Source organism: Benincasa hispida, chromosome 10 (assembly GCF_009727055.1).
Source record: "Benincasa hispida cultivar B227 chromosome 10, ASM972705v1, whole genome shotgun sequence".
Classification (NCBI taxonomy): domain Eukaryota; kingdom Viridiplantae; phylum Streptophyta; class Magnoliopsida; order Cucurbitales; family Cucurbitaceae; genus Benincasa; species Benincasa hispida.
This window is the reverse complement of record NC_052358.1, coordinates 25,266,523-25,290,554: the sequence shown is the minus strand read 5'-3', so window position 1 is coordinate 25,290,554 and position 24,032 is coordinate 25,266,523. Positions and strand designations below refer to the sequence as shown.

Sequence of the window (24,032 nt, the reverse complement as noted above, 5' to 3'; positions counted from 1 at the left end):
ACCTGTAGCTTGAAGCTCCAACGATACATGTATAACTGACTAAAATTTTTAGTCACGGGATATGATGCGTTATTTTATGATGTGGAGTTATGGATGAATTGCGATGATGGAATGCATTGAGCACTCAAGTTTTCTCAGTGGAATCCAAGTGTAAACCCCACTGAGTTTCCTAGTAAGTCCAGGGTCGAACTTAGGGACTTGGGAAAACAATATGCAGTGGTAATTTTCAGGAAAACTTTATGGTAACTGGTAACTCAAATAAGTGTTGGTTTTGTTTGTTGTAGTAATGAAAATAAACAAATGCAGTGAAGTCGAAAAGAGTGGATAAAACGGAAGAAGCAATGAGTATGCGGTGAACGGGTTGAGAAGGGTTTCGACTAACGTTTCCTAGGATGCGTTCATGCTTTGCGGTCATGCAACATGCATACAACAGTAAACCACCTCTCGGTGCGAATGCCACGGCTTCTAAGGCTAGAACGCATGCGATATATGCGATAAGTCTATAAGACCTACATATAAGCCTCTATTCTTATTTATGCGATGACAAAATGACACACACACAAATAAGGCGACCACATAATATCATTCCTATCTCTATGATGAATGCGATGCAGGTTGGCAAACAAAGCTTATCTCTAAGTCTCTATCTCTTATTTATGAAGTTCAAATCTTGCTCTCTCGAGTTTAGATTCTAACCTAGCTCTCTCAAGTCTTAGGTTCTTTCTTTAGCCTCTCTCTCGAGTAGCTCTAAAGGGATGTTTGGCACAACATAACACAAGATAATCGCAAGCAATGAACTTCCTAGGTTATGTTAGCTTAGTTCTCCTCAACCCATTCGACAAGTTTAGCTACTCATGCGTGTGAAGAGAGTGAATAGATGTAGAATAAGAACTTCTATTGTATAAATATAAAGTTGAAGTACAAAATAACAATGCAAGAAGAGAATAAAGAGTCTGGTAGCAATCTCTTGCTGCCTACGCTTTTACACCGTCTTTCTACTCGTGTTCAAAAGATAATCTTGCTCTCGTGAGAGTCAGCCCGCTCTCTGGTTTTACGCCTCCCTGTTCTCACTCAAGTTGCCCTGAGCGATCTTCCAACGGCTCTACTCTTCCCTTGCTCCGCCTTTAAAATAAAAGAAAACTATGAACACGGCTAAACCTCCTAAATCGGTGAACAGGTGAACTTGTTAACTAGTGGAACCCCTTTTCTGAAGGATACCTTTGGTATTTATAGTGCTTTGGGGTGAAGGCGGCTTCTCTCTTATGGTTGCACAGATGAGATGGCTTTAATTCCATGACTGATGCGCTGAATATTTGTCACCGAAAAGCTGAATGTACTTGTTATCGTTAGCGGCTTGTCAGCTTAATTCGGATTTGACCGTCATCAGCTTTATATCCCATCGTGTTTAATTATGCCTTTCACCCAGATGCGCCTACCAAGTTGCACTGACTCTATGCGGCAATCCTTCTTGAGCAGATGTTTACGAACACAAATCACCGCAAAACCTTGCGATTATGCTGCACTCGACCAATGATTTCTTGTGATCGCTCTTTTCGCCTTGCGTCAACGCATATTCTGTATAAAAACACAAAAATTAACTGTTCCTATGCGATGAACGCATGCGACCGCAATGTTATAAACTTAATGCTTTTTGGACACAATCTAACATATTTTATCAACACAAACCAGTATTGTTTAATAACTTAGCAATATAATAACGTGCATTTCTGCCCGTTATCACACCCGCAAATTTAAACAATGTTTGTCCTCAAACATAAGCTAAAGATTTCTTTTAGCATGTCGACGCAAATCTCTTTTCCTAGATTTCTCAAGGATACTTCATTCAAATCCTATATACCAAAATTTCTTTAAGTCTTATTCGAGTCTCCTCTGAAAATATTTCTAAGACATAGGGACCGCAAGATTAACCTTCAAAAGGACTTTACTAAATTCCGGTATATCGCATAATTTATTTCAAAAAGAAAACTTTTCCTCCGGGGTGTCAAATGATTTTTATCCTTGCATATTTCTTGACATTAATTTTTTTTCTGACCTTGCGCTGATCCAAGTGCCTCGCCTTCGTTCTGGCTTGCCCCCACGTGTGTCATGTGGACATCCAACTACGAACAAGGCACTCTTTCTCAGACTAAACTCATACCTACTTGGCAACGGAGTTACGGTCATTTATTTATGCGTTGATCTTGGCGACTTACTTTCGTTTTGGCTTGCCCCCACGTGTGTCATACGGACATCCAACTATGGGTAAGTGCCCTTCACAATTTAACTCTTATCAACATGGGTTTACCCATTGCGTTGACAGTGGAGTTATTATTCTCAAAATTTTCCTCTTTTCTTCTTCTCTTTTTTTTTTCAAAATAGCAAGGTCGAAAATAAATACCTCACCCTCAAATTTAAAATGCGGCAATGTCCTCATTGCCAAAAGATTGAAAGAAGTCATGCGATGTTCTTAGAAAGCTTCATAAAGAGAGTTTGAAAGAAAGCTAGCAGACCTCTAACTTCTAGAAATATTTCATGAGGTAACTTTTCTAAGATTAAGTTGATTCTAGTATATATGAGAAAAAAATATAAGCATGTGTTTCATCATTGAAATCATAATTGGCAAAGAGAAATCATGCGGTGACTTACTAAATTTATTGATATGAAATGATTACGGTAATCAAAGAGAATGCGGTGATAAAACTTTCAAAATCAAAATGCGATGCGATAGTGCGAAATTTGAAATAAAGTTAAGGAAGAATATAATCCCCAAATTTATGCTGTCGCCCGCATTGTGTGGTGATGCATCCTTCTTTGCGGCAATCAATCTTCTTTGGATTGCGGTGATGGAATAAGATAAGTTGTTTTTTCGTGTAACACCTTTGCAATCCTGCGCCTTGATCGTTTACAAGAAAAATAGTGAGAGGGTCAAATAATTTTAAACAAAACAAAATTATTTACTGCAATTGTTCAACACGATCGCTTTTTTTTTTTTTTGAATAAGAAAGGTGCTGATAACAAAAAGGTAATTGTGATAATAGATAATAATGAGATAATAAAAGTTCATGAAGTATTGATGCAGGAAAAGGATATTCAAAAGGATTGCGTCCCTGATGAGGTTGAGTTATATCATAACTTAGGGACTGCTTATTCTAGGCTTGTCTTTTCACGTCCAAGGTGGCTTTTCTCTCTTTTCTTTGTCTTCTGGATCTTGACTGCCTTAATCCGGAGCTTTTCCCCATGAATGTTCATTACGATCTCCCCTTTGCGTACATCAATTTGAGCGTGACCGGTCGAAAGGAAAGGTCGTCCCAATATGATGGGCGCATCTTCGTCTGCTTTGTAATCCAAAATAAGGAAGTCTGCCGGCAAGAGGAATTTATCAATTAAGATTGCGGCATTTTTCAACTCTCCTTCAGGATGTATATGGGATCTGTCTGCAAGTAGGAGAGTCTCTGTCGTGGGCGTGAGTGTGCCAATACTCAATCGTTTGAAGATTGATAATGGCATTATCTTTATGCTTGTTGCAAGATCGTATATCGCTTGGCCATTGTAGACCCCTCCAATGGAGCATGGTATCGTGACGATTCCTGGGTCACCCATTTTTGGTGGGATCATAACATTTTGCATTGCGGCCACTGTTGCGATCTTTTCTTCATTATTTTGTTTCTCTTTCAATCTTTGTGGAGCTGCTGGTGGTAGCTAGACTTCTTCTGTCTCATGTTCTGAAGGCTTGAGGGTGGACGCAACTTCGGGGTTCATTTTCTTAGGCCTTTCCAAATTATAGGTCAACTGGTCTTCGGTTTTCATCATATTCAAGTTGGTTGCGTTGGGCTCCTCCCCTACTTCCGCAGTCATGTTGTTGCAAGGAGACTGCTAAGCATTGTTCCTTCTTGGTACTCTCCGCATTGCGAGGGAGCTCAGTTGAGCTCGACAACGTTCCTTGCGGTCTATTTTTCAGCTCACCTGTAATTTGTCCTAGTTGAATTTATAGATTTCGAATGGATTTTGCTTGATTTTGAAGCACTGATTCGTTTTTCTCAATGTACTGCTTCAACAAGCTCTCTAAGGATGAAGATTGCAGTGTTTGCGAGCTGCTAGCTTGACTATGCGTTGACCATTGTTTTGCGGGAAAAATCCGGGTGGTCCTCCTTTTTGCGCCACTAGTTGGAAGCTTTGTTGTTGATTTTTCCACGCAAAATTTAGGTGGTTTCTCCACCCGGGGTTATATGTATTAGAATAGAGATTATTCTTTATGAAGCATATTGACTGCAAGTTTGCTGGGCATTCTTCCATCGAATGAGCATCTCCGCAAATGACAAAACCTTCGGTCGTTTGAGCAATTGTGTTGACCTGCCCTTTCTTCACTCCCGTGTTATTAATTGCGATGCCTTGTATCAAACTCATCACCACAGTCATTTGATTTTGCAGGGATGCAATGGCCTCGTTGTTTACGTCGTTATCTTTTATTCTTAATCTCTGATCGCTTTCCGGCCAATCCTCGTGATTTTTGGAAATTCGATCAAGTATACTCTTTGCCTTCTCATATGTTTTTTCTAGTAGACCACTAGCGGCTGCTGCATTGGTAGCAGTCTGCGAAAAGGGATTCAATCCTTGGTAAAAAATCTCCATTTGCAGGCATTCTGGTAAGCCATTATGTAGACAGTCTCTTACCAGCCGCTTGAACCTCGCCCAGGCATCACTGAGCGATTCGTTATCTTCTTGTTTAAAATTCATTATTAAATTCCTTCTCCTGGCATTCTCGATAGGTGGGAAGTACTTCTTCATAGACTTTTCGATGACTTGTTCCCATGAGATTATCTCCCCTGGTTCGAGAGAATATGCCCATTTTCTTGCTTGATCGCATAAGGAAAATGGGAACAGAGTGAGTCGAACTTCCTTGGTGGAGATATTCGGGAACACAAAAGTGTTGCAGATTTCTATGAAGCTTTGGAGGTGGGCGTGTGGGTCTTCGCCACGCCTCCCTCCAAATTGCCCAAAAGCCTAGATCATCTACAACATTACCGACTTCATTTCAAACCTCGATCCATCTAACGCTGGTCTCATGATTCCTGGAGAAAAATCATAGAGGTTGGGCGACGTATAGTCCCGAATGGGTCTATTACGATCATTCACCAGAAGGATAGGGTTGGCCATTTTATTGTTCGCGTTTGCGGCCCTTGCTTCCGATTGTTCCGCCATTCTTGGTGTTCTCTCCTGTTGTTGGCAGTTGTCTCTTAGTCTGCATCGAAATGTTCTCTCAATCTCCAGGTCGTAATTTGCCAGAGATTGAGGGTCTACAAAGAAATTAGAAAAATTACCGTTAGCACACTGTTTTGCCGAAGTCCCCAGCAACGACGCCAAAAACTTGATACGTTATTTTATGATGTGGAGTTAAGGATGAATTGTGATGATGGAATGCATTGAGCACTCAAGTTTTCTCAGTGGAATCCAAGTGTAAACCCCACTGAGTTTCCTGGTAAGTCTAGGGTCGAACTCAGGGACTTGGGAAAATAATATGCGGTGGTAATTTTTAGGAAAACTTTGCAGTAATCGATAACTCAAATAAGTGTTGGTTTTGTTTGTTGCGGTAATTAAAATAAAAAAATATGGCGAAGTCGAAAAGAGTGGATAAAACAGAAGATGCGATGAGTATGCGGTGAACGGGTTGAGACGGGTTTTGGTTAACATTTCCTAGGATGCGTTCATGCTTTGCGGTCATGCAACATGCATACAACAGTAAACCACCTCTCGGTGCGAATGTCACAGCTTCTAAGGCTAGAACACATGTGATATATGCGATAAGTCTATAGGACCTACACATAAGCCTCTATTCTTATTTATGCGATGACAAAATGTCACACACACAAATAAGGCGACCACATAATATCATTCCTATCTCTAGGATGCATACGATGAAGGTTGGCAAACAGAGCTTATCTCTAAGTCCCTATATCTTGTTTATGCAGTTCAAATCTTGCTCTCTCGATTTAGATTCTAACCTAGCTCTCTCAAGTCTTAGGTTCTTTCTTTAGACTCTCTCTCAAGTAGTTCTAAAGGGATGTTTAACACAACATAACACAAGATAATCGCAAGCAATGAACTTCTAGGTCATGTTAGCTTAGTTCTCCTTAACCTATTCGACAAGTTTAGCTACTCATGCATGCGAAGAGAGTGAATAGATGTAGAATAAGAACTTCCATTGTATAAATATAAAGTTGAAGTACAAAATAACAATGCAAGAAGAGAATAAAGAGCCTGGTAGCAATCTCTTGCTACCCAGGCTTTTACACTATCTTTCTACTCGTGTTCAAAAGATAATCTCGCTCTCGCGAAAGTCGGTCCGCTCTCTGCTTTTAGGCCTCTGGATTTTCTCTCGAGTTACCTTGAGCGATCTTCTGGTGCCTCTACTCTTCCCTTGCTCCGCCTTAAAAATAAAAGAAAACTATGAACACGGCTAAACCTCCTAAATCGGTGAACAGGTGAACTTGTTAACTGGTGGAATCCCTTTTCTGAAGGATGCCTTTGGTATTTATAGAGCTGGTGAAGGCAGCTTCTCTCTTATGGTTGTACAGATGGGATGGCTTTAATTCCCTGACTGATGCGTTGAATATTTGTCACCGAAAAGCTGAATGTATTTGTTCTTGTTAGTGGCTTGTCAGCTTAATTCGGATTCGACCATCATCAGCTTTCTGTCCCATCGTGTTTAATTATGCCTTTCACTCAGATGCGCCGATTCTATGCGGAAATCCTTCTTGAGCAGATGTTTGCGAACATAAATCACCGTAAAGCCTTGCAGTAATGCTGCGCTCGACCAATGATCTCTTGTGATCGCTCTTTTCGCCTTGCGTCAACACATATTCTACATAAAAACACAAAAATTAACTATTTCTATGCGATGAACACATGTGACCGCAATGTTATAAACTTAATGCTTTTTTGATGTAATCTAACATATTTTATCAACGCAAGCCAGCATTGTTTAATAACTTAGCAATGTAATAACGTGCATTTCTGCTCGTTATCAAGATACACCATCCGTTAACTGTCGGGCACTCCGTTAATGATAGACAGTTGCACTCTTCTCACTACATATATATTTTTGTGCCCATATCAACCAATCAACGATGCGATACCCTTCATAGATCACTCGTAAGTATAGTTGGGCCAATTTATCGTTTTGTCCCTGTAGTTACATCTAACTTCTTAAGTACCACTGATTCCTCTAATGAACAATAAATCATAGTCCTACTATGATTAGGTCCTCTCTTTCAAAGAGAGGATGTAGCCACTATGTTCAAAACCCGAAATCAGCCCTTAAGGGAGCAATCTATCTACTTACCCCTGCTTTGGGGAAGGAGTGAATTCTATCTTGTGTAACTGAGTTCCCAGTTTTTCAGTTAGACAAATCCTCAAAAAGGTAGGCTTGTTGAGTTGGCAATCTGGCCACTCTCACCTATACTAATTAAAGAACCACGCTCATAGGCAGGAGTTTCCAAAACACTCAGAATTAAGGTCATGTCACCTATGGTCATTTTAGTGAGATGTAAGTCTCAATTATCAACGATGTTATATAAGAGACTAATCATCTCGTGGTCCGGTCTTATACAAACTCGTTGTATAGGACACCCCCGCTCGCATGTATCCACATGAATGGTCAGGATTAGACCATCTGTAGTAGTTCACAATACTTGTAAACCTCTACAAAGTGGGTTGTATCCGTAGTGTCACCAGGATAAAGTATTCCTCCTTTATCCTATACTACAAACCTTTTAGGTTATTACTTAAGACATGATCCACTTGTATATCTCATATACATACTTAAGTTTACATACAATAACCACAGATCTTTGTTTATTGGATATAAGTAAATGCAAATAAAATAACTCTTATTTTATTTATAACAATGTATACAAAATTTACAAACTACGAGACTCCGGGAAAATTAGGACACCAATCCCAATAATTTAATTTACGAAAATTTGGCTATTAATTTTTAACTAAGTGTTTGTTTAATTTTCCCAAAAGTAACACTTACTTTGGATGGTTAAACAACTTTGATTAATGTTTATCAAACACTTTAATAAACTTCAATCATCCATTGCATGTTGTAATAAATCTATCTAATTCACCTTTCTAGGTAAGTTCCTAGGTAGGGGTGTTACATTTCCATCAACTTAAATACCTCATCCTAGATAGAGCTAACTTTAGACAAAAGGTCCCTTATAGATACATTCGTTACAAATTTAATCTTTTAATTAAGAATCAATTTAATCCTATTAAACTGATTGAAAGATTAAACTTAATTTCTATCTTATTAGAAAAGTGATCTTAGGTCTATTTGAATCATATTTTCAAAATATTTTAAAAAAAATTTGAATTATTGATTTTATTTTCTAATTTCATTTAATTATAACTTTTATAAACAAATGAAATAAATTAAAATCATACAATTGCATTCATTGACATACTTAGTAAATTATAACAATAATAAAATACCTAAGGTAGTGTCATGCTTCATTCAATTCCATTTCATTATTAACTATATATAACACTTATATAATAAGGTAATTAAATAATTAATAACATTCATCCATACATACATTCAACTATATATTATAACACTTATAATATAAATGATGCATGACAATGTTATAATGCATGTAAACATATATTATAATACTTATATTATATGATGCTGAGCATGCTATAAAAATTAAATCATGCAACTATATATTATAATATTTATAATATAAATGATGTATGAAATTAAATACATAACTTATGGTGGGATTTTATATTATATGACATACAATATGATACATATATATATAAATTAAGATCATACACCAAATGCATAATTAATAAAATAATTATTGGATCAAGATTGGACACCTAAATAGTTAATTAAATTAATATAACACTTATATTAATTTAATTAATCAAAATAACTATCTATTACATTAATAATGGTCAACCATTTCAAAACAAGTGAACCGGACCTTGAATCGCTCGAATCAAACCGTCCAGCCTCCGAACCAAAACTGAATCGCTCAAACTGACCGAACTGCAAGCAAACCAAATGGGTCAAGAACTTAATCAAGTGAGAACTGGTTTGTTCTTTCCATCTCCGAGCGTTGCAACGTTGTGGCCAGTGTTGCAACGCTACATAAAGAACAAATTGTTCTTCCTTATCACAGTATTACAACACTAGGGCACAATGGTGCAACACTGTAGTACAGACAACACTGTACAACTGCGAACTTCTTCTAAACTCCTCCGATTTTGGCCCCGTCTTCTCCATAATTTCAAGCAGAACAACCACTAACAACTCAAAACTTTAAAAAAAAATAGACTTGATCGCGAACCTTACAAATTAAATTGTAAATTGAAAGAGATAAGTCTAAACTGTCCAATCTCGGAAACAAATCACAATCAATCACGTTCATAAACATTCATCACATAAACATACAGAATGTTAAAATTCTACCATTAAATTGTAAATTAACTTTGAAAATTTGAAAAAATTTGGGCCAAAAACCCCGCTTTGATACCAATTGAAGGAACCGATGAAGGACCTTAAGCAAAAATGGGGATCGATCCCAAATCCCAATTTTATAGAACTCATAATTTACAAAATCAATATAGAATTGTGTAACAAAACTTAAAATTACAGCATGCTAATAACAAAAGAGAAAAAGAGAAGATGGAGAAGAATTACTAACCCTTGAAGAACTTTTCTTCTCATAAGATTTCTCCTCTGCAAAATGGCCACGAACTCGAAACCCTAATTTTGACACCACCACTTAAAACCTCATGTATTCTCTGTGATGATAATCAAGGGAGTTTGTGGGCTCTTGGTTTTTTGGAAGAAAAAGGGAATTGAGAAAGGAGAAGAGAGATTAAAAAAAACTCTAGGAATTTTTTTTTTTGTAGAATTATTTTGTATTCCTCTCTCTGTCAAATGAACAAGAAGAATAAAATCCCAAATGCAACCACTCACACAGTATAGGGTTGAGAGAGAATAGAGGAGGGAACTTATTTCCCTCCCTTAATTTCAAAAATTAAAAATTAAATATAATTAACTTTATATATATACTTATTATATGTGTGTGTATATATATATATATAACCATATGTTATATTATATATAACATATAATCTATGGTTTAATATTGTATCATATACAATATAACCTATAGTATTAATTCTCTTAACGATATGTAATATAAATCTCATTTATATTAAATTTAATTATATGAATCTAATTCACATAATTAATATTTGAATCAAATTCAAATATTTATTTCCTCTCAAATAAACTTTATATAATTATGTATCAAATACATTATAGTAATTATATCATATATAATTTAATTAAATTAATTATATCACATATAATTATTTCCATCGATTAATTTGAACAATTCAAATTAATCCAAAATTGATTCTCATTTAATCCTTGTTGAGCTATAGAGAGGACCTTATAAACCTATAGCTTGAAGCTCCAATGGTACTTGAATAATTGATTAAACTTCTTTAATTATATTATTCAACATCCATTAACTGTCGGACACTCCACTAAAGACCAACAGTTGCACTCTTCGCACTGCAGATATATTTTTGTGTCCATTGGATATAAACAATCAACAGTATGATGACCCTTCACAACTTGCTCATAAGTACAACTAAGCTAAAATTATCGTTTTGCCCCTATAGTTACATCTAAGTCTTTAAGTACCACCAGTCCCTCTAATGAACAATAAGCCATAGTCCAACTATGATCAAACCCTTGTTGGCCAGGAGAGGGTGTGACACCACATTGTTCAAGTCTTGAAATCAGCCATTAAGAAAACAGTTTATCTACTTACCCCGACCTCAGGGAATGAGTGAATTTCGTCTTATGTAGTTGTGTTCCCAACTCCCCAATCAAACGAATCCCCAAAATGGTAGGCTTGTTGAGTCGGCGATCTGGGCACTCTCACTCATAAAAATCAAAGGATCGCCCTCATAAGCAGGAGCTCACAACTCACTAAGGATTCAGGTCATGTCATCTATGGTCATTCTGATGAAATGTAAGTCTTTATTATGAATGGTATTATATAATGAGACTAGTCATTTCGTGGTTTAGACTTATACAAACTCTTTTGTATAGAATACCCTCTCTCACATGTCTCCACATGAATGATTAAGATCAGATCATTTGTAGCATTTTACAATAGGTGTAACATCTACAAAGCAGACCGTACTCATAATGTCATTGAGATAAAGTATCCGCCTTATCCATCTACTACAGACCATTTAGGTTATCACTTAAACGTGATTTACCTGTATGTCTCTACATACATGTTTAAATACAGAAGATAACCTTGGATGTTAGTTTAATGGTTTGTAGATTTAATGCCACTAAATGTCAAATAAAACATTTCATCTTTTATTAAATGAATAAAATATTTGTACAATACAATTACAAAGTACACGACCCTAAGAGATTTAGTGCACCAGCCCCAAAAAGAATAAATTTATATTCTCTAGGATTCCAAGAGTTGAATGAGTGGTCTGCAACATTTGGAAGATGAAGAGGTAGAGAGAGTGTAGAAAGGAACTATCTTGAAGGCTAGGTTTGTTTTTACGTAAAATAATGCTTGCCCTAAATGGGCTAATATGATGCCAATTAATATTTTCCTTTTCACCCTTGATGCCAATTAATTAAATAACCCCTTATTAGTTAATTGGCACATTAATTAAATAACCATATATTAAATCTCATTTAATATATAATTAATTAATTAAAATATAAACATCAAATGTTTATATGCTTCCACCTTTCTAACATTATAATTAATTAAATGTTCATGAATCTAATTCACATGAATTAAATATTTGAATCTCATTCAAATATTTCTCTCCAACATAATTTGAATTATTGGTCACATCTATAGTTTTATATATTAATCATATTAATATACAATTTCCTTAATTGATTTGGACAATTCAAATCATTCTTCATTAATATCCTTTAGTGAACTAACAACGGAACCTGACAGACCTACAGATTAGAAGCTCTAGTGATATGAGATTAATTTTCTAAACTCATTAACCAAATTAATCAATATCTGTTAACTATGGGTACACTCTACTAAAGACTTTGAGCTGAACTCTTCTCACTACATATATTTTTGTGTCTACAGATATAGACCAATAACAATAAGTTACTCCTTTACGAGTGTTCATAATACTAATTAGGTCAAATTACTATTTTACCCTTGGGTTACCTCTGTATCTTTAAGTACCAAGGCTTCTCTAATGAATAATCTGTTTATGGTCCAACCACTAAACAGAAACCCTTTCGAGCCAGTGAGAGGGTAGGGCCATTTGTTCAAATCTCGGAGACACCACTTAAGGGAACATTCATCTACTTACCCTAAAGTCAGGAAGGAGTGAATTTCATCTTATATTATTATATTTTCAGCTCCTTACTCGATCTTGTCCCCAAATTGGTAGGCTTATTCAGTCAGAAAACTGGACACTCTCATCCACAAATCAAAGGACAATCCCTCGTGAACAGGAGTTCATAATACATTCAGGATTAAAACTAAGTTGCCTAGATCATAATATTGAAATAAAAATCTAACTAATCAACAGTGTTACATCTAGTGGTTACTATTTCACGGTCCGGTCTTATACAAACTCATTGCATAGGATACCCTCATTCGCATGTCACTTGCACGAACGTGTTAGATCATTGTGTTTGTATCAAATACAAAGTGAGTCGTATCTATAGTGTCATTAGGATAAGGTACGCAACTTTATACCTATACTATAAACCCTTTAGGTTGTATCTTGAACATTGATCCATGTATGTCTCCACATACACTTCAAGACACATACGCCAACCTTATATGTTAGTTTATTGGATTTAGGATTATGAAAACAAAATAGAATACAACACAATCAATAACATTTATTGAAATAACATCGATAACTCTTTATTGATGACGATCAATTATTTATATTTACTATGAGTATTAGGGCATAAAATCCAACAATATTCACATCCATAACATAAAAATCAGTAGGAAAAGATAGACCATTAACTCTAACCAACATATCTTTAACAAATCCTAATGGCCTAACGAGGCAATGATAAGCTAACTGCACCCAGATGTCAGAAGGGTGCAAGATGTGAGACTGAAAATTATAAAAAATAGAAGCAGGCATGACATTTATAGCTAACCCTAAATCTAACATAGCATGCTCAAATTTTCTAGTGCCTATCAGACAAGGCATAGAAAATGTACCTTGGTTGAATATGAAGATTATCTAGTAAAGCTATCTCCTGTTTGACATCCTCTTCTTTCTTTTCCTCCGACGAGACCTCAACTCAAACCTTCTTGCTCTTTCCAGTAAGGCTCTTATCACCAATCGAAAACTCACCTTCTCCTTGAATGATCCTCCTTGAGTAACAATTAACCTGCTAGGAAAAGAAGCATGAGGAATATAAACATTAAAATTAATAGGTGGATCAAATCTTACTCCACATCTTTTAGATGATCTCTCCGGTACTTGCACAACATCTTCTTCTTTTAGCTCATCTGGCTTAACCAAAGGTTCAGAGACAGGCATCCAAGAGTTCTCAATGCAGTTGACTGTAGAGATGGCACGGACATTACGTACATTAGACACTGGTTAGGAAGGAAGCTTCCCATATTGAATGTCTAACCTACTAACTACATTGGCCAGCTCGAAAATCTGTCACCATACTCTACATGTGAATGAAGGAAATTTTTTAAAAAGATCTTTTGAGCAGAAGCAAAGATCATCCCAAATTCTATTTTTATTGAATATAAAGTTTTACAGTAGAATAACAACAAGATATGCATGTACTTAAAGTTGCAACATGCTTTAAAACAAATACAAAGGGTTTCAGATACTCTTACCTTTGAAGAACCCTTTGTTCAAGAATTTCCTCGTACAAGCCACGAATGGAACTCCTGCTCCATCTAGATCTCCTTCTTCAAGAACGGATACCACCACTCGAGAACCCTATATATTCTCTTGGGATAAAGGATTCATGCAAGAGTTGTGGGCTTTGTTTGAATCCCTGGAAGAGGGAAGGAGATGGAGAGGAAGAGAGGGAATTTTTCTACAGAGAACTTTTCTCTTGGAGAGAACTCTTCTCCCAGAGCCAATTTAGGAAAATAAAAAATCATCTATAACCAACTTGAATCCCACATGTAATAATGGAGAGATTTTATTTTCTCTCAACAATACATGACATTTAATATAAATCACATTTATATTAAATTCACTTATATGCATCTCATCCATATAATTGAAATTTGGATCATATCCAAATATTTAATTCCTCTCAATATAAATCATATTTATATTTAAATTTAATTACATGAATCTCATTCATATAATTAGTATTTGAATCATATTCAAATTCCTCTCATTTATAATGTATCAAATACATTATAATTGATTCTCTCAATTAATTTGAACATTTAAAATTAATCCAAAGATTAAATCCCTGTTAAGCTACAGAGAGGACCTTATGGACCTGTAGATTGAAGCTCCAACAGTACTCAGATAATTAATTAAACTCTTTAATTAAATTACCCAATGTCCGTTAACTGTCAGTCATTCCACTAAAGACTGACAGCTGCACTCTTTGCACTACAGATAAATTTCTGTGTCCATTGGATATAACCAAGCAACAGTGCGATGACCCTTCACAAATTGCTCGTAATTACAGCTGGACCAAAATTACCCTTTTTCCACTGTAGTTACATCTAACTCCTTAAGTATCATTGATTCCTCTAATGAACAATAAGTCACAATCCAATTATGAGCAAGTCTCTCTCGGGCCAAAAGAGGGTGTGGCCACTATGTTCAAGATTCGAAATCAGCCTTTAAGGGAGCAATTTATCTGCTTGCCCTTGTATTAGGAAATGAGTGAATTCTGTCTTGTGTAGCTGTGTTCCCAACTCCCCAGTCAGACGAATCCTCAAAATGATAGGCTTGTTGAGTTGACAATCTGGCCCCTCTCACCTATACAAATCAAAGGAATGTCTTCATGAGCAGGAGTTCATAACTCACTCAGGATTCTTGTCATCACCTATGGTCATCCTAGTGAAATGTAAGTCTCTATTATTGACAGCGTTATATAAAGAGACTAATCATTTCGTGGTCTGGTCTTATACAAACTCTTTGTATAGGATACCCCCACTCACATGTCTCTACATGAATGATCAGGATCAGATCATTTGTAGCATCTTACAATAATTGTAATACCTACAAAGCGAGTCGTATCTATAGTGTCACCAGGATAAGATACCCAACCTTATCCATCTACTACAGACCGTTTAGGTTATTATTCAAACAAGATCCACTAGTATGTCTTTACATACTTGTTTAAATTACATGAAATAATCTTGGATCTTAGTTTATTGATTAAGTATATGCTTATAAAATAACATTTATTTTATTAACAACAATATGTTTATATAAAGTTTACAAACTACGAGATTACAAAGAGATTTAGGACACCATTCCCAATAGTGAAAGGTAGTAGTCTGCTAAAATTGCTCCTGACTCTACTTAATCTGTATGGTGGACTCCGCCAAGCTCTTAACCATGTCCTCTAAAGACATCCCAACTGCTCAAGACATCCCAACTGCTCAAACTCTGGTTTCCTTGACTATCTCAACGGTTATAGTTATACATTCATCCACCTTGTTGATTACCAGCATAGCTCACCTCAGCCATCGACTCTTGAGTCTGTGTCTTTGCAGAGAATGCCTATTTCACAAGAATAGATAGTTCAGCGAGTTTAGCTTTTAAATCACTTACCTCTCATGACGATTTTGTATTATCAGGAGCTCGCGTTCCGAACTATTGCAAATTCTCTGCCATGGTGGATATGAACTTCCTAGCCTCTGATGTTTACCAACACATCACCACTCGTTGCGTTGATGGTACTTCTATCACTAGGGACGAGCCCTATTAGAATAGGATTGCATTTGAGATTTGATGGTGTGGGAAGCTAGCACATAGGCGTTTGAAACACTCTCAGTACCCGTACAAGGTCTCCCCACCAATCTACGTGACGTTGTATATTTCCTTCTTAACCCTTGCAACTCGTGAAGTAGGGAAATTTTTTTCCAAGAACTGCATTTTCATATCCTTCTAGGTGGTCATTAAGTTGGCCAATGGGCAATAAAGCCAATCCTTTGCGTTGTCCTAAAGAGAGAATGGATGTGCCATTGTTTCCTCTTCTTGTGAATGCTCTTCTTTTGCTTCCTCTTCTATGCTTTCGCACTAATTTGTTCTTATCTAGCTCTCCATTCCTTTGCTTCTCTTCTTTGTTGCCTTTCCTCCTCTCTTAACTTTGCAAAATACAACAAACTTTCATCCTAGGAGGATCGGGTCATGCATAGACATAGAAAATCAAAGAACGATAAAAGAATTGTAAACCCTCCAAAAAAGAAACTGTTTGGTTCCCTAGCAACGACACCAATTTAGTCGCGGAACTTGTCGCCTATTTCCAAGCCAAATTATTTTTTGTTCCTACCAAGAGTGTAGTAGTGATAGTGCAGGTGAACACAAGGAATCGAAGAGTTTCCAAATTAAATGATTTGAAATCCTAAGCAACCGAGAGGGGTTATGAGATTGATTGTTTGCAAATGAAATTAAATTGCATAAAGTAAACACGCGAAGGAGAAGTTGAGAAATTTTGTATGAGAAACCCTAGCTTGGGTTGTTACGAAAATTTCCTATTCAACATACTTGATCATTGAATTCTCGTTACAGAAATTAAATATTTGCTTACACCTAACCAAATTAATTAGAAAAGCTAATTAATCATCCTAATCAAATAATTAGTCCAATTCGAATTGATGAAAAGCATGTAAATTCTATTTTGTCTTTATTGCATTAAGTTCTAGGACAACGTTAGGTTGAATATTTAATTTTCAAGTGCCTAATTAAATTTTTGTTCGATTCAATCCTATGTTAGTTGGAGCAATACTTATCCTATTCGATTTGCAAGCTAACCTAACCTATCGCTTTCTACAGATCAACATACAATCAAGTGTCATAAATCATACATTAATGAAAAGCAATATCATATAATCATCAAGCATATGAAAATGAGATAGTATTCCATTAAAATAGAATTAAATCCGATATATACAATATAATTCGGTTAAAAAACTCACAAGTACATCAAAGTAGGAAAAATTCTTAAAACCCAAACTAGAAAACAATACCTTAGCCCACAGTCAACATGTCGATCAATGGGGTAAAGTTCAGATACATTTACTAACACAAAAGAGAAGTAGAGAGAAAATGTGCTGCAATCAACTGAAATCCAAGATAAAATGACCTGCGGCTAAAATTAGTATTTATATAAAATCGCAATAGAGTCACGACATTGGCTGATGGAAATCTCACACGCATCAGGTTCGGAGCGTCATGGTGCTCTTAGGCAGCACTGGGGAGCTATGTGCTTTTAATGAATAAGAGGCGTTTTGTCTTACAACGCAGAGCATGGTACCATAGGACACCACAATGTTGTGCAAGCAGAGGAAAAATGAACATTTTTAGCTCCTTTCTTCTTGTTTAATGTAATCAAGCTCTGTTTTGGCTTGTTTAAGCTCCTTTTCGTCATTAACTCCTGGTTCTATCGCCTAAATGTTGAAACCTATAAAACTACCAAATAAACAAGTAACATTCAAGAAAAGTCTCAAATTAAGCAGAGCAAGATAGCACATTTTCGGTGCTATCAAACACATTACAATATGCTTTTCCACTCTTTTTCTAACCTCAACGAGTTCGTCAACACGTATTTGATTCACATCGAGATTTCTAAGACTAACTCCTTCGAGTTATATCGACCCCCTACCATTTTTACCCAAGAACTCAATGCTTTTCTACAGTACTCAATTTTTTACCCTTGACCATTTTCACCCAAGGTCATCAAACTATATATCGACCCTTGACCATTTCCATCCAAGGATTCGACTACACATCGATCCTTGACCATTTTTATACAAGGTCTCAACTGCTCAGCAACCTTGACCATTTTCACCCAAGGTCTCAACCAAACATCTATCTTTGACCATTTTCACCCAAGATCCAAGATTTCTATGTCCCTTTTAATCTAATGATGACATGCCACCCCTCGGCCTTTTTTACCCAGGCAAGTGATATTCCTCTAACTTCCCTTTTCAAGCTCACAAAGTTCACTAACTTCTCCTTCCCACAAACTCACTAGAATGTGTAAGAACTATACACACTTTTGAACATTAATCCATAACCAGTCACATAAGCAACAAGTACATGTTTTTGGACATTCAACAATTCATACACATCGCAATAATATCACCAAATTTTCAGCATGCTTAGACATCCAAAATATAACAATTGCAAGAACATGAGGTATGTACATAATAAGTAATAGATATAATGCACATAAAACATGCAACATGTTATCAAACAGCAAACAGACACTTCAAGTGAAAATCCACTTAACTAAGCATTTCTAAAGCGCTACTAAAAAAAACTAAAGCTCCCTGAAAAGGTAAAATTGAGGTTCCAAAGGTTAGAACTTAGTTCAACACCTTATCCAAAGATTCAACCAATATTCAGGATGAGTAATCTTACCTAGAACGTTCTTAAACCTCAATTTAAGCACCTGAAATCAAGCTTAACTAAACATAAAATATGCACATGTATTAGAACTAACTTTACAGCACTGAAAATGAAGTGGAACGAGTCCATAAAGGGCTACAACGCATAAAACTTACCAAAAAGACCTTGAGGTCTTGACAGAAGGTGTCCAAACAATTCCGAAACTACGCCAGAATGAAGAATGTTGCTGGAAAAGTGTCTAAATTGGTCCAAAGTCTCTCTGAATCTATGATTACATTTTCCAAGTGTTAGAGACAAGCTTCAAGAACCTTAAACTAGTTCAGAAGGAGATTTAGTGCGTTCTATCCATGAAAACTTACCCAAAAGGACTTAGATCCTTGTTGGAATGTGTCCAAATTTCCTAAAACCTGCAAATCTGGTGGTGTTAAAGGGCGTAATGTAGAATAGAGATTAGATGGAAGTGAGTACGCGTGGAAACTTTCTTAAAGAAAGAGATGCCGACAAAATTTGCCCAAATCGCGTAGTTGTCTCGTTATCGACATTACCATTTGTTGAAGAAGAGGAAAAAGGCGTTCGTGGGTTGGGTACATCGTTGCAGGTCGTCGAAGCTTGTGGGCCGTCACTCACCGTCACACTCTGAAAGTCGTTGTCGGCAAGTCCTCATAGTTGTCATTGTCGCATCATTAGAGAACGGCGGTCGGGGATCGCCGTTGCTCATAGGCTGTGTCATCAGTCATTGCTAGAGCTGGTCGGGCTGAAGTGTCGCAAAGGGAGGGGATGACAGATGTGTAATCGTCTATGAAGCACAAATACTTCATGTGGGGTAAAGAATTCGTATCAGATACGTATCAGATATTGATACTTTCAGATACTTCTCATATACACGTATCTGACACGTGATTTGACGTATTTAATAAACAATTCATCTAATCTTTTTCAATCTAAGACTAGGAGTCTATTTAAAACTCACTACTCGAGTCCAAAACTACGAAGAAAAGACGAAACTCTAGAACATCATCTAATCTCTACCTTCACATTTGAGTCCTTAACTATAGTTATATATATATATTATGAGGTTTGGCCCGCCCCATTCCTGCATCGTCCCCGACTCATGACTCCTTTTGTGTCCCCAATTTATATATATATAATAAGTCCTCAAAAATATAACCTATTTGAATATCTTCAACAATTAAACGAAAACGTTTTTCATTTATCTTCATACTTCCTCCTAATCTTCTTCTCATTTTTTGATCAATACGAGTCACCTTTTTATTGCATTTTGACTATTTTACTTCAACATATTAGATGTTGTTTTTTGTATTATATTTCAGTGTTTGTATTATATTTTGTACTATTTTCATTTACTTGTATGCTAAATTTATCTATAACCTGGATTTTTCTTAAAAAAAAAGAAAACTACAATCCTAGTATTAGGGGTGGAAACGATTCGGTTTTGGCATTCTTAAAAAAATCCATGTTATATTCTTTTTTTAATTAAAAGCGGTTCGGTTTGGTTCGGTTTTAAATTCGGTTTTACTCTTTTTTTAAAATTATATATTATATATATATTAGTTAAAAACGGTTCGGTTCGGTTTCAAATTCGATTTTCGAAAGTGAAACCGAACCGAACCAAATTTTTCGGTTTCATTGAGTTTTCGGTTCGGTTTTTAGAAACGATTCGGTTTTTGCAATTTGAATGACCACCCCTACCTAGTATTTTAGAAATTGGCATATCGCCATATCCTATTGTATTCGTTTCTCGTATCTATATCCGTTCTATGCTTTATAGGTAACCATGAAGGGGGAGGGGAAGAGAGATGAAGAAAAAGAGGAGAGGGGGCTACTAATGACTACTTTTACTTTTCTTTTCTTTAAAAAGAAAAGGCTAAATAAAAATAGAAATAACAATGGAAATTTCTTATCAATAGAAAAATCTCAAAAATATTTACACTTTATAGCAAAAGTAGTAAAAATTTTAAAAATAAGTATTTTTGAAATTTTTGCTATATAGTGTAAATATTGTTTTTATTTTTAGAAAATATCTCAAGATCTTAAGAGAAATATCTAATCAAAAAGAGATTTTCTCCAATTCTATAATTACTTCTGTGATCTTTAAAATTGACACTCCAAAATAAATACTCAAGATCTTAAGAGAAATATCTAATCAAAAAGAAGAATTGAATTCCTTTTTAATTCGACAAGCTCTAAAATTGAACTCCAAAACTTGGATGTAAAGATTTAATAAAAAAAAAAAAAGTATTCTTTCCAATATTTTACGAAATTTAATTTGGCAAAATTAAGAGAGAAAATTCTAATTTCGCAAATTAGGATCATGAAATGAGAATTCTCATCAATTTAAAATTATCGGATTGAAGGAGATGAAACAACGGAATTTATTCCAAAATTAGTCTAACTTTATAATGTGGGGGGTTACATCTTGATGTCTAAGACCTATAAAATCACTAAATAAACAAGTAGCCAAGTGAAGAGAGATTGCACATTTTTTTATTATTAGACATGAATGGTGTTCCCTGCGTCGTTGTAAGTTGAAAGAGGCCAAATCATGTGTTTCATAGGAGAGGGGAAAAAATAAAAGTAGAAGATAGTGATACAACCATGCATGACGATGAAGACGAAATGGGGAGGGCACTACCGATCAAGATGTGACCGTTGAAGTTTTGGTTTCAAATTTGAAAGGAAAAAAGAGAGAATATGTTTAGGTATTTTTGGAAAATTTGAGACTCAATTTAAGGATTTAGAATGAAATTTGTTTTTTCCCCTTATGATTTTTATTTTTCTGTTTCTTAAAATCTGATACACATAGGGACTTGCTAGTAATTGAATTCTAGTTTTGAAAAAATAAAAAATAAAAACTAGCCTATTTGTCCATTTGTGTAAAAAAAAAATTAAGAAATTTGAATTTTTTAGAATATAGACCCAATATTAGAGCTATCTATGTAGAATAGCCATATATTAATTTCTATTTAGACTAGTTTCAATCCATTTTAAAATTTAAGCATGTTGAACATCTTTCATATTGTAATTCTAATTCAAATCAATTTTTATGTTTCCCATATATTGAATGTTGTTTCATACTTTAATTACCCTCAAGATTTATATCTTACTTATTTCCTCATTTTATATTCTGTACAACATTCAATGGTACACACCACATTTGCATTTATATATAGTATATTTGTGTTTTTATATTTATCATAGTTTCACATGTTTTAACATATGGAGGCTCAAGCCCCTAGGCCTATTATAAGTTCACCATGTGACAAAGAATTAGAAATTCAAGGATAAATACATGAGAGTGCGAGAGGAAAGAGACGGGAGATAAGAAAGACAAAAAGGAAAATTTGTTTATGTTTTAACCTAAGATTAATGCAGTAACTAGGAGTGATCATCGGTTGAACAGAGTTGGTTTCGGACAAGAATCAATGTTTACCATCGATGACTCAACTTTTGTCAATCGATTTTGGTGGTTTATGGAGAATGAAGACACCAACCAACCGATCATACGATCAATCGATCGATTTTTGTTGGTTTTCATAACACCATCAAAATTTAAAGAAAAAGAAGAAAGAGAGAAGAGAGGGAGTAGAGATGAGAAAATAAAAAATGAATGGATAAGAGATAAGATTGAATCTAAAATAAATAAAAAGAGAAGTATGGAGAAGAGAAGAATAGTTTCGAAAAGGGAGAGTGGTGGAGAAAGAGGAGAAAATGAAAAAATGAGAGATGAGAGTGAATTGAGGGAAAAAAACAAGGTTGGGAGAAAACAATTAATTAAGGGAGAAAAGACTAATGAATGACATAAAGAGAATAAATGAGGTAAGCAGAGAGAGAAAAAAAGTTATGGAATGGATATGGCAACCTTGATCACTTTTTGTGAAGCAAATCAATAAACTTTTTGTTAGTAAGTAATTTGAACTATCATGTGTTACTTTTTTCACCTTTTAATTGGATTTATTTTGATGATTTGATCATCATATTATCATTTTGAGTATTTTTCGTTAAGTTTGTTTCAGTTATATCTTCTTTGTTTGAGCGATCTAAATTGTATTTGATTCGTTATTTCAAATTTTACCTAAAGAACAATTCAAATTATTCAAATTATTAGTAAATTAATTTAATTTTATTATCATCAAACATCATTAAAGACCAAAAAGCCAACAGAGACGTGGAGCAAATGGGGGAGAGAAAATTTTATTGTTTTAGTATTTTTTTGTTATAATAACTAATGTTTCCAAAAGATTTAATGATGAAAATAGAAAGAGAAAAAAATTGTAGAAAGAGAAAAAAATTGTTTAGTATCTCTTTGGTAGATAATGGATGATTTTACGTCAACCCATAGGGTTATTTAGATTGAGGGATTATTCTAAAAGTTAATTGGGAAAAATGAATGCTTTCCAACTTATTAGAGAAAAATGAGAGTTTTTTTGTCCCTATCCGAATGCGTCTTTTGAAGAGATGCATTCGGAAATATTTTATTATTTTTTCTTCCCGTACATCGCATTAAAAAAAATTAAACCAATCAAAATGCATTTGTTGAATACGATCATTTAGTAATCGTTTGGTAAATTACTATGCGATCGTTTAGTAATCGTTTAGTAAATTACTATGCGATCGTTTAGTAAATTATACACGATCGCTAAGTAATTTATACATGATTGCTGCGATTTTTCTGTACAATACCAATTATATTCTATACAATACCAATTATTCTGTACAAATTTACACCATACAATATGTAATTTTTGCACCAATTATATTCTGTACAACACCAATTGTACTGTACAATATGTAATCTTAGCAAAAATTTATCTAAACGATCGCTTAGTTATTTATTTGCTTAGTTAAATGTACAACACCAATTGTATTCTACAAATTTAGCACAAATTTGTCTAAACGAAAACTATACGACCGTGTAACAGTTAGCTAAATGATCTCTTAGTATTATGTAAACGATCGCTTAACAAAACCTAAAAGATCACTTAGTATTATCTAAACGATCGCATAATAAAATCTAAGTGATCGCTTAGTATTAGCCAAATGATCGCTTTATAAATTAGTACACGATCGCGTAATGGAAATCTAAACGATCACATAACAGTTAGCTAAACAATCGCTTAGTATTAACTAAACGATCGCTTAGTATTATCTAAACGATCGCTTAGTATTCTCTAAATGATCGTTTAATAAAAACTATAGTGGATAGCTAAATGATCGCTTTGTATTCTCTACACGATCGCTTAATAAAAACTGTAGTGGATAGTAAACGATCGCTTAGTATTCTCTGATCGCTTAGTAATATCTAAATTCTCGCTTAGTGAAATTTTCCAAAAAAAATAATAAAATATTTTTGCTAT

The 24,032-nt window shown here is 35.0% G+C and overlaps 1 long non-coding RNA gene across 1 annotated transcript; it reads right to left on the bottom strand.

Annotated features, from left to right (window-relative positions):
- Positions 1-17,307: 17,307 nt before the first annotated feature.
- On the bottom strand, positions 17,308-19,224 carry LOC120089327. The gene is made up of 3 exons (XR_005485147.1): positions 19,017-19,224; positions 18,813-18,922; positions 17,308-17,715 (listed from the first exon to the last, which is right to left on the bottom strand). It is a non-coding gene; the product is annotated as an uncharacterized LOC120089327 (long non-coding RNA).
- Positions 19,225-24,032: the final 4,808 nt, after the last annotated feature.